General features: G+C 39.7%; 1 protein-coding gene across 1 annotated transcript in view; it reads left to right on the top strand.

Annotated features, from left to right (window-relative positions):
* Positions 1-12,603, top strand: part of LOC107716477 (glutamate receptor ionotropic, delta-1) — a 408,968-nt gene that overhangs the window by 80,919 nt on the left and 315,446 nt on the right. The window lies entirely within an intron of this gene.

Raw genomic sequence — 12,603 nt, 5'->3', positions numbered from 1 at the left:
GTGGTGTTTTGACTGCCCGCATTGCGAGCGTTTGACACTGCGTATGCTTTGCTCTCCGAGGGCTCTCTTTGAGGAGGGAGTCTTCACCGGCGTTTCTCGCGGCGCCGGCCCCGCTTTCGCTGAGGAAGAGCGGCGGCTGTGCTCGTGGGATTCGCATATGGATCCGGTGGAGGGAATGTAGATGGGCGAGTCCCTATCTTCTTCCTTAATCACCAGATCCAGCGCCCGCTCTCAGGGTTCAGAAGCCCGCGCTGCGGTTCTTCCCCACCCCGGTGAGAGGACTCGACGCTCCGCCTGTATTCCTCCGAGGAGGTTGATGAGGGCGTCGATGAGCTCGCCAGTTACACAAGCATATTATGCTTAATATTATAATGAGCAGCTTTACTGTGGAGCGGAGCTGTTTTACAGTCGCACAAGCATTATGTCTATATTATTATGAGCACCATTTACTGGGGAGCGGAGCTCGCACAGTCAGCTCTCGGAAATAAGGGGCTGCTTCAGGGCACCGAGCTAGCCGCTCTAAGTGCACCAGAGGCCAGTCTCGCAAGACTGATTCCCTTAGTAGACTAACGTGTCTTGGTGGGTTCTGCACATTGTAGAGTGAGGCTATAGAATCCAGTTCTGCTCCGCCTCAGTTTAAACGGGGTCATCCCCACTGTATGCTTCCTGGTCCTTTGCAACAAAACTTCAGTTGGAGAATTAAGCATAGCAGTGACAGTGAGGGCCATGAGCTCATGAGCTTTGTCTAATCAGCTTTCATTTGTCAGAGCTCACATAACTGAACATGCACACTCAATTTGGGCTTAGAAATAAAAGCACTGATATGTTTTACTTTAATGAGCCTGTTTTTGATGACACACATCAGCCTGTTTTTCACCGCTATAATGGTCAGGTTAACCGTGTAAGGATCTTATGGCTTAATAATAGGCTACTTTGATGACCTGTTCATCACTGGCACTTAAAGTTTAGTAAATGTCAGAGGAAAAGATCAGCATGCTGCATTCAGAAAGTGGAGGGGACACTTAATGCAGGGTTATTATTATCCCGATAAAATTATCCCGATTTTGGTGATTATTTTCCTTTGATGTTGTCATCGTGATTATTAATGTAATTGACATTCAAAACATTTTGCTAACCATTATGAAACTATGTAAAAAACCGAATATGTCCATGAAATAAAAACTAACAATCTATTGCAGAAACTAAAACAAACCTGATATTTAGTTAATTTGATAATAGTGTTAAAAGAAAAACATAATAAATTAGCTGTAATGTTTCTCTGTGAATGACTATCAAGAAGCAAACTGGTAAACAAGGCAGACTGTGCAATGTGTACAGTATTTCATGCCAGACTGTACAAAAAAAATTGTAGCCAAGACATCTAGCATGATTCAGAGATGAACACACTGGATGAAAAAGCATTGCGGTATCACACACCGGATGCGTCATTCTGTTCTCAAGTTCAAGGCGGCAGTCCAAAACTGTGAATCTAATGACCATCAACTCAAAAGATCACTTTAAGAATGAACAAAGTAGCTTTGATGAGTTTAAAATTAGGTACTTGTTTCTTGCTAATTTTAGGGGGCTGATTCCAAAAATAGTGTCACTCCAGACTTTCTCACAAAATATGATGTGCAATCTGTAGCATTTTTGCCTTCGGCAACCATTTGTAAGGAGAAGTTGTGTAGTATTATGAACATGTCACTCAAAGTGACCACAGACTCGTGATTTTGACAATAGGAATTCTTTAGCCACGGATGGCAGTATCGTGGCCAAAGTCACACTCTGTGAAGTCAAGCCATGAATGTGAACAGACTTGCCTCCAGGGAGAAATATTAGGTCCTCTCAGTGTGGTGGGGCTACCCAAAGCACAGCCTCGGGCTGGATGTCAGAAATACAGCAGGCTGACTTTTCTACACGACTTAAAAAGGGAAACTGAATAAATGGAATAAAATTCTTATTTAAAATAAAGCTATTTAAACTGTTAGTGTCCACTGTTTTATAATACATGAACCAAATTAGATTAGTTACTATTATACTTTAAGTCATTTTATACAAAAAGTTGGTTTGAATATTTGATTGGGGTATTACAGTTTCTATGGATTATGACACAACACATGAAATATGCATTCTGCTAATTATGTGTGAAGAAATAGATCTGATGTGGGTGTTAGCTCCATGACTGCATGACCTTCTAACAGTTCCTTTGAGTAGCAGTGTACAATTTTCCTCTTCAGGGTGTCAACGAGGGGCAAGTGGAGCACGGGGCCAGGGTACTTTCAGCGGGGTGAGTGTTTTACACCCTTCAATTAGCCTCTAAGGGTACGGATGACCTCTATGTTTTCTCCTGCGAACACCCCCTTGGCCCTCTTATCATCCACCCACTCGCTCTGCTCTCCAGAGGAAGCAAGTGCTCTATCATGAGAAGAAAAAAAAAACAGATATGCAGCTGTTTTACATTATGGGTGAATGCATCAAATTAGTCCAAAATATTCTTCTGTATCGACGACAGTAGTGGTGGGAGAAAATTGTTCACACTGTTTATTGAAAACTGATACAAAACATACAAAAATCAATGCTGTTTAGAAGATGGCACCACAATAACAGGCTCTCCAGAGGAAGCAAGCGCTCTATCATGAGAAGAAAAAAAAAAACAGATATGCAGCTGTTTTACATTATGGGTGAATGCATCAAATTAGTCCAAAATATTATTTTGTATCGACGACAGTAGTGGTGGGAGAAAATTGTTCACACTGTTTATTGAAAACTGATACAAAACATACAAAAATCAATGCTGTTTAGAAGATGGCACCACAATAACAGACACACTTTAACTGTGCATTCACACTGAAGCTGATAGAGCAAAGTGGACATTTTCAGTTAATTCAAGCCGAGATTCATGCTCATGCAAGGAATTGTCAGATTGACAGTGGACTTGAGAAAGCAATGAGAATGTCCGAGAGTGTTAAATGGCTTTTGCAAACGAGGATTGGAAAACTCAGGTAGTGACGTCTGAATTGAGCATTTAAAAATGTGCAGATTTGTGTTTGAGTTTCTGTTGAATTTAGTGCACATTGGATGCATTGCAGTTGCTATATATACTTCTTGCAAGCTTTCATTGTAAATAGACTGGCTGTGTTTACAAAGGTTTATTAAACTAACACTACGTCTTTACCTTAGGCTTTCAGAATCAAAGCTTGTATCTTTCCAACTGTAATTGTCTGTATATATGATGATTATATTGACTGTGCTAAATAAAAGTAGTTTATACACACTTTTCTTTGTAGTGTTGTCAGCGGCAATGTGCTGTTAATTCTACTACATTATCAAAAGAATCAAGACATGGCCTGGATCACTGTCCCAGCAGTTGATATACAGCATGGTTCTTCAGATCCAGCCTTTGAGGTTCACTGTCCTGCAGAGTTTACCTCTAATCCTAACCAAACGCACTTGAACAAGCTAATCAGTCTCTTCTGGTACTACTAGTGCTGTGTTACAATCCACGGGGTTCCTGCTCTGTGTTTACTGCTCCCTATTCTCTGAGCATGATGATATCTTGTTCACTTTCCTTGAGGTATTATGAAATAATATACTTCTGTAAATAAACAAAAATGACCAAATACTCTAAGACAAAAAGGTAGGTCTGCAAAAGCTGTCACTGGGGCAGTACCTTTTAAAAGGTACTGTATGCTTTTGTACATTATTTATCCCAAAGGAGTACATATTACTACCTAAAATATTCATGTTAGAACATAAATGGTACATATTAGTACATTTCGAAAGGGTACCACCCAAGGTTTTCTACCATTTTTCTGAGAGTGTATTTTTGTGTAATATTCATCCATCCATCCATCAAACCACTTTCCCTATGTAAGGTCTCAGGATTAAGGCAGGGAAACACCCTAGATGTGTGGCCTGTTATATTCACACAGTTTATCCCCGTATACTTTCCCACCCCGTATACACAGTTTATCCCCGTATACTTTTCGTGCGAGCTCTCAGGCCGAGAGCTCGCACGAAAAACAAGAGGCGGGATTTATCACACAAACCAAAGGTATAACGTAAGTACAGATACACTGCTTTGCGGGAAAGCGGAGGTTAGCGGACGTCACTGTGAAAAGGGTCTATTATAGCGCGATGGAGGCATTGCCTCCTCTCACGTGACTTTCTCCCATTCATCCCAATGAGCCTCCAGAAAACTCACAGCACGCTTTAGGGTCTCTGTAGAAAGTCTATGGACCGAAGGGAGGCAAGCCTCCTGCTGTAACTTTACCTGCGGGTGTCGCTGTTTGGCACCGTTACTTTATAAAAACGAGTGACTTTTAGACTTTTAATGTCATATTTAGTCATACTTGCCTTGTTTTATTTTTGTAATATCGATTATTTTCTCATCTACTTTTGAGGAGAGAAGACACTGCCTCCCTTGCCTCCTCGGAGGACCTCCTTCGGGAAGGATGGGGCTTCCGCAGCGTCCCTGTTCCAAGTGGAGCGGGTACGTTTTCCCAGTGTTATCCAGTCTCACTTAGTAAGGTAGTGCTTTGAAAAATGGTGAGTGGAACTACTTGTCCCGAGCCCCGGCCTACACCAGATAGGGGCGCAGGCGGCTCGCACAGGGCACTGGAAGGGGCAGCACCATGGCGCTTTGGTAGGGATCCCAATTCGTCGGTCACGACGTGACTCGTAGTGACCGACTGAAAAGGAACGTCTCGGTTACGTATGGTAACCCTCGTTCCCTGAAGGAGGGAACGGAGACGTCATGTCCCGTCGCCACGGTTGCTGTACCACCGCTGAGCGGCTGGGTCTCCGGCTCGGCTCCTCAGCGAAAACCTGGTATGCATTGCACCTGCTGCCTTATTATACTCACGCTGTGATCAGCGGCAGCTGGATGCAATAATTGCATGCCAATGTGCATTGGCTCGTTTAGTTTACACTCGAAGTAGATTGGTCTATCGAAGCGATATCCCAATTCGTCGGTCACGACGTGACGTCTCCGTTCCCTCCTTCAGGGAACGAGGGTTACCATACGTAACCGAGACGTTTCATTGCCGGTAAGAAATATTATTGGCCGGTAAATTTAGAGACTAGCTATCGGCAGGTTGCAGAACGTTCCTTGTGGACCCTAGATCCTGCAGCAGGGCCACCATAATGAAAGGGGTGGGCCCTGGCGCAACCAGGCAAGACACATGTAAGGACAATGATCTGAGATGTGTCCGCCCTCTGAATCTGCAAAAAGGGAGACACAAATAAACACACACAGTGTGAGACTAATGCTCAGAGACATTCTTTAGACATACTCAAGCTATGCTGCTTGCAATTATCTGTTCTTCAAACGTGTAGGATTTATCATTTTTTATTAGTTAATGCTTTTAGCCCTGTGAATGCAAAACGTCTGATTAATAGTTTGCTGTTATACACTGCTGTTTTCTTACCCGCTGTAATTATCTTGCCATTGCTGATTAATACAGCTTAACATGCTTGCATGAAATCACCAAATCCCAAATATGACATCGCAGGAGCTTTTTCATGCTAATTATATAGTTTTGGCTTGATGTTTGTGCTCTGACTAGTAACAGTGGCTCGCATGGACACACAACATGGCAGTAGATCTTTCCACCTGTGCTACTTGGACCCCTTGGTTTGTTTTCTTCGTAAGCCCCTTTGTAAGCATGCTGAACCAATTAAACATTGCTGTCTCCGCATGGCAGTGTGTCGAAGGAAGCAAGCCATTTTGAGTGCGTACATCATCTGTTGGGTTGATATGAATCTAAGGGATAAGAACCACCTTGACTGTTCTCAAAAGTGAGACCTCACTAATGCATAACTGGGCACAATGCATACATCTGATTCGATGGCTGCCCTACATTTGTCTACATAGAGATGTGTGATGTGCCTCTTATTACATGGAAGGTGACAACGAGACGAAGGAGAGTCAGGAGAGGTTTGCTACGCTTCATCAAACGCTAGATCAGTGGGGTGTGCGTATGTGTGTTTGACGAAGAATCGAAAGAGTGAGTGTCAACAGTGTTGCCGATGTACCGCAGATCAAATTGATAGCTTAGAGTGAATGCAGATGAAACAATACATCACGTTTAATCAGCAGCAGTATGTTTACTCTTGCTATTCGACTCCCTTTTCTGAGTCACAAACCTGAAGAATAATGGTTTCTGAAGTATTTTCCTTGAGTGCTAAATAACAGCAGGAACAGGGATTTTGGAAATGACACGGAGGCAAATGGAAGATTGACAGTACTCTATTGAAGCAACTGGGAAGACGGGCACACACAGAGTTTCAGTAATGATCCACCATGCATACACGCCAAGCTCGCTGCTGCTCCGTTATTGCCATAAACAGCCGTGCGCATATCATGAATGCATCTGCATTAATCTACTGACAGATCGTGGGTCTTATAAGCCATGCAGGAACAGGGATTTTGGAAATCACACGGAGGCAAATGGAAGATTGACAGTACTCTATTGAAGCAACTGGGAAGACGGGCACACACAGAGTTTCAGTAATGATCCACCATGCATACACGCCAAGCTCGCTGCTGCTCCCTCAAAGCACGCCGTTATTGCCATAAACAGCCGTGCGCATATCATGAATGCATCTGCATTAATCTACTGACAGATCGTGGATCTTATAAGCCATCGTCAAGAAGGATGATGAAGTCCCAGAGCTTATTTACCGGGTCGACCACAGCACGTCCTCTATCTCGACAACAGCTGGGTGCCGATCTGCCCTCCCATGCGGGAGCAGAACCTGGACACCACCGACGAAGCCAATTAACCACTCATAATCCATTACACACTTCTCACTTTCTGTAGCCTGCTGTGCCATAAGCACCATGTTTCGTTCTGTCTCTCTGACAGACTTAGACTCAATGCAGTCCCGCAGTTCAGTGCGGTTGGGATTCAAACAGAGAGCATGGTAACAAGGCTATTGTTGAGTGTAGCCTGTCAGACATTTGCACACACATTGGTATTTGAAGGTGAATTCAGCTGAGTAGTGGAAAGGTGAAACAGATATTAATTTACTGAGAAAGTGGAAAGCTTCTATTCCACACTTATTCATTGTCAAATGCATCCTAAAATATGTTCACTGTATTGTAAATCTTAGTAATTCAGTTTTCCTTGCTAATAAATGTCAATTTGCAAACTTGTTTAGGAAAGAAGTGAGAAAGAGAAGAAAGGGTCATTTTTCCCACACTTGAGTAGTTTATTTTCTCAGTAGCTGGTGCCATAAAGGATTTCCACACCAGGCTAATTTGAAATATATTAAAGTGAGCTTACTGCAAGGAAACCAATTTTGCTTGCCTTTGCCGGCGGTATTTTAGGAGGGAATATGTGAAAGATCCCGGACGAGCCCCCATTCTGTTACACCCCATGGCTCAAGGGAAGCAACAAGAAAGGATACACAAACGCCAAATTAAGTTCAAATGTAAGATTTATTAGTTAAAGATTACAGTAATTATATGAAATAAAATAACAACAAACCTTACGTGCCGAGCAGCGCCTAGAGTGTGACACTGAGTGTCCCACCAGAAACAAACCCTACATACTGTTGTCCCGTTTATTCTAAAATATTAAATTTTTGCTCATTGAAAGTATTAGTGCCATTAATTAAACAGATCCGTTAGATCAAACGTGGAAAACAGACTAATAACTATCACTAATATTTTGTATTATTTGTTTATGTTTAGTCATAACGTCAGTATTTAGGGTTTGTTTTAGGTGGGACACTTATTAGTGTCACACTCTAGGTGCTCGCGGTTTGCTGGCATTTTAATCTAATAAATGTTGGCTGCTTTTCTAAACCGAATTAATAATTAAATTCATGCTTTCATCTGTGTTTTATTGGAAGTTATGTACAGTAATTAATGGTATTATTTTGTCGTTTAATTGTGCATGCTTTGGTTAGCATTAGCTTCTGTAGGTGCCATATTGTACCTTATGTGTGGCTTTACAGGTATGTTTGGACTTTCTTTTGAGTCCATATATGATGCAAATAAATAATTAAAGGACTATAAATAACCTTTATCGTTGTTTGTTGTACTGCTGGTGTAAAGGGATAAAGATGACCCTTACAGCAGGTTTAATGGTTTTTATTTCATGATTTGCTAATGCATCATTGTGTCATGAGTTTACTTTGAAGGGCCCATCATAACTAACTCATTATTAATTACCCATACACTAACATCAACTCATGGTTTGTTAATGCATCATTTTGTCATGACTTTACTTGAGAGGGCCCACAATAATTAACTCATTATTAACTACCCATACACTAACATTAACTCATGGCTTGTTAATGCATTATTTTGACATGACTTTACTTCAGGAGACCCAATCATAATGAATTCACTGTTAACTACCTACTAAACTCAGAGGATTGTTCTACAAATGTTCTTTGTGGATTTTGAGGTTTTATTTTTATTTAGCTGTTTATAAGTCACAGCAGGGTGAGTTTAAAGGGAAAGAGAACAACACAAAACAAGATCTACACTTGATGAGGAGGATCAACTAATCTTTTTCCACCCAGTAATGTTTAGGGCAAAGCTGAAGATGTAAAAATACTTTTTTTTTAACAACAGTTAAAAAAAATATAGTATTAAATTATTTTAATTTATTTCAAAGTCAGAGTATTTCTTATTCTTTCTTAAAGAGGCTGTTTAATTAGTTTACCCATAAATGTTAATTAATGCATTAACTATCAAACATGTACTAACATGTAATTAAGGCTGTTATTCATGCGTGTGTCCATATGACTCCAGTTGTAGTTAAGGATAGCTCTTCATTAATTCATGATTAGTTAACAACTTTAATAATCATTAGTATTTGATGAATTAAGTATTAATTTAGGCATTAGTACATTATTATTCATGTACCCTTATTGTAAAGTGTTACCAATTTATGTTTTATTAATACTTTATAACTCAAATGAGGTGATGCACAACTGCTGATAAATCAAAAGTTCCGCTTGTTTTACATCCTATTCAAGTCAAACTCACTCTTATTCACCTTTATGTCTCTGAGTCAGCCTGTGTGTGTCGGGTCCTTCTCATCACAGCCTGAACAACTGATCATTCCTGCTATAGACTGTCCATCTAATGAGGCCATTTTACTCAGCGGACCAGCACAGCAGAGACAGCACAGCATCAAAGTCCTCTGTTATACAGTCATGTGTCTGTTTTATTGTGCTATTCACTGAGTCACGCATGCACATACATCACCTCCGCCACTGTACTCTCATAGCAGATGAAAGCACTGAATCTCTTGGAGAAAATCCATTTTCTCCTTTTTTCACAGTTTAGTGACCAGGTTTGGTTTCTGCAGTTTTCTAATGATCCGTTTCACCTCACAAGAGAGGTCTGTCTGCCTTGGGGTGCTCCAGTAGATCACATCCATCTTTGTGATGATATAAATAACCGATAAAAGAAAAAGCAGATAAATTATGGATAGAAGGGTTGGCGTCCTCTTTTTTATCACACCTCGTTTCCTCAGTCACAACAGAGATAACACCTGGCCGCTCCTCCCACCTCTTCTGCTGTATGTTGGCTCGACTGGACAGATTTGCTATTTCCTCCAAATAAATAGACATCAAATAGATGAAAAGGAGCTGTTGAGGTGTGCTGGAATGCGCTGTGACATGATAAGGAAAACAAATTACAATAAAGCAAAACAGAAAAGAGTGAGCGGACAAGTAAGTCCATCTTTGTCATTAATTTGCCATCGTTTGACAGCCTGGCAGGTTTCACCTCACAAGAGAGGTCTGTCTGCCTTGGGGTGCTCCAGTAGATCACATCCATCTTTGTGATGATATAAATAACCGATAAAAGAAAAAGCAGATAAATTATGGATAGAAGGGTTGGCGTCCTCTTTTTTATCACACCTCGTTTCCTCAGTCACAACAGAGATAACACCTGGCCGCTCCTCCCACCTCTTCTGCTGTATGTTGGCTCGACTGGACAGATTTGCTATTTCCTCCAAATAAATAGACATCAAATAGATGAAAAGGAGCTGTTGAGGTGTGCTGGAATGCGCTGTGACATGATAAGGAAAACAAATTACAATAAAGCAAAACAGAAAAGAGTGAGCGGACAAGTAACTCCATCTTTGTCATTAATTTACCATCGTTTGACAGCCTGGCAGGCGCTTCAGTAAAAACACTCTTCAGACATCAGTCTAAATAAAACAGAAAAAAACATTCCAATTTTGAAATGTAAATTAGACTTCTGTCTTTCGTTTTGATCTTTTATTTGTTTTATTTCTTTTAAAGGGGAAAGAACAGTGTTTTATGTAGTCTCAACTTACTTTCATGAACATTTCTCTGTGCAACAGCACAATGTCTCAATTCAATTCAGTGTTTATCATCAGATCTTGCTTGTCTGGATTCTCTAAAGCCTTGGTTATGTTCAATCTTTCTGACGGCTGTAGCTTTCCAAGTTTTTTTTTTTTTTTTCACACAAAATTAAAGTCATGAGGGGCGTTTCGGCAAAATGTAGGAACAGCAACCAATTTCTTGTGTCAGAGCTAAATGAAAGAAGAGAGCTCTATATACAGTACATGTATGGAACTGAAGCTGTTTGAAATATTTGCTGAAATACACAACATTACTTTTTTTTTCCAGTGGGGAATTAAGGGAACATTGGTCCTGACTTTAAATTTAAAGTTCAGGCAAAGTACATGCTTCTACAATCATAACGTGATTGCACAAATTTGACCTGCATTAGGGGTGTCCCAGGACAAGGCCTTTGGTGTCTAAAAAGAACATTAGAGCAAGACTAAATTAACATATAGTAAAAGACCAGGGATTTTTGGAATAATGTGCTTTGGACAGACAAATCAAAGTTGTTTGGCCACAATAACAGCAGACTTGTTTGGCGCAGTCCAACAACAGCTTTTCTGGAAAGGAATCTCATACCAACTGTGAAGTTTAGTGGTTGAAATATCTAGTCCTCAAGGACTGGACAGCTTGCATTCATTGTTTCAACTATGAAATCTGCATCATATCAAAGAGTGCTTGAACATAATGTGAGACCAACTATCCGAAAGTTAAAATGAAAGTGGACCTTTCAACAAGATAATGATTCAACACACGCTTGCAAATCCACCAAGCACTGGCTTGAAAGGAAAAATAAATACATAAATAAAGGGTTATGGAATTGTTTAGTCAAAGCCTGGATTTGAAAGCAGTTGAGATGATTTGGGGGTTTTAATCGAAGAGTGTGCAAGAAGACTCTCAAACATCTTGCAGTTGAAAGAATATTGCATGAAACAGAGGTCAAACATTACAGCAAGCACATGCCAGAGATAGCAATTATGTACAATTATAGCAAAACACCTACAATAAGTTATTTCTACTAAAGGGGGCAATATGAGTTACTGAGATCTAGGGTGTACTTACTGTACTTTTTCCACAGAAGAAAATCTCATCATTTCTGTTGAATACATAAGTGAAAAACCCAATTGCCCTTGTGGTTTTGTTCAAGCATATCAACTATATTATTAGGCACCATTTTAAAGAGGATCAAATGTTTGATTGTTCAAGTATGTCAAAAATATATACATACACTCTTAAGAAAAATGGTTCTAAACAGTACCAGAAAAGGGTTCTTCAGCTTGTAACAATAGCAGAACCCTAAATATAACCTTTTTTATAGGTTTCCATATAGAACCATGCTTTGAAAATGCTATATAGGACCTTATTGGTGTTATAAATAACCTTTTTTATGATAGTTTTTCATTAATATTAGTATGTTAATATCATAGTATTATTTGTATACATTATTTATTAATATTGTTTTTTTTTACCCCTCTGTCTGCCTGGTCTTATAATATCTTGAAGTGTCTGTTAGGGTTTTACATAAAATCAACAACAACAACAACAACAACAACGTGTCAGTTAGGTACTTTTTTAATGACGTGAAATTGTAGCAAAAATGACAGTGTTCTAACAACAGTTAATAGCAGAATTCATTAGTGAATGACAATGGACATTGAACATAAATAAATGCTTTAAGAAATAAAACAAAATAGAACATAAAAAAGTGTATTGAAGACCAAGCTCCAGTGAAATATCTTCACAATCCTCTATGATGCCTTTAAGTTAATCATTATCTGTATTTTGGTATGATTGAATGGCAGTTTCTCTCTGCAGATGATGAGGTTGTAGGATGTGACAGCTTCTGAAATGCACAATCGAGTTTAGATATACAGTTTGTCTCCATTAGCATTTGAAAGTTATAATTTATAGACATTTTAAGAAATACATTATTTACCTGTTGAGAATGTGTTGACAGTCTGTGTAGTTGGCTGGCTGAGCTCCAGAAACTCAGTAATGAGGCATCTTAGAGTGTAGCCTTGGTTAGGGTTTTACATTATAACAACAACAACAATAACCAAAACAGCAGCATGTTGAGTGAATAATGTTTTTATTGACATGCAAAATTATCAGTGCTCTTAACAACAGTTATTAGCTGAATACATTAATGAATGACAATTGACATTGAACATGAATAAATACATAAAGAAGTAAAACACAAAATAAGAACAAAAAATAGATGTGATGAAGACCAAGTTTCAGTGAAACAATCACAATCCAATC

This window comes from Sinocyclocheilus rhinocerous, unplaced genomic scaffold (assembly GCF_001515625.1).
Source record: "Sinocyclocheilus rhinocerous isolate Xijiao unplaced genomic scaffold, SAMN03320098_v1.1 scaffold419, whole genome shotgun sequence".
In the NCBI taxonomy this organism is placed as follows: Eukaryota; Metazoa; Chordata; class Actinopteri; order Cypriniformes; family Cyprinidae; genus Sinocyclocheilus; species Sinocyclocheilus rhinocerous.
Note: the sequence above shows the minus strand (reverse complement) of the source record. Positions and strands in the feature narration are given on the sequence as shown.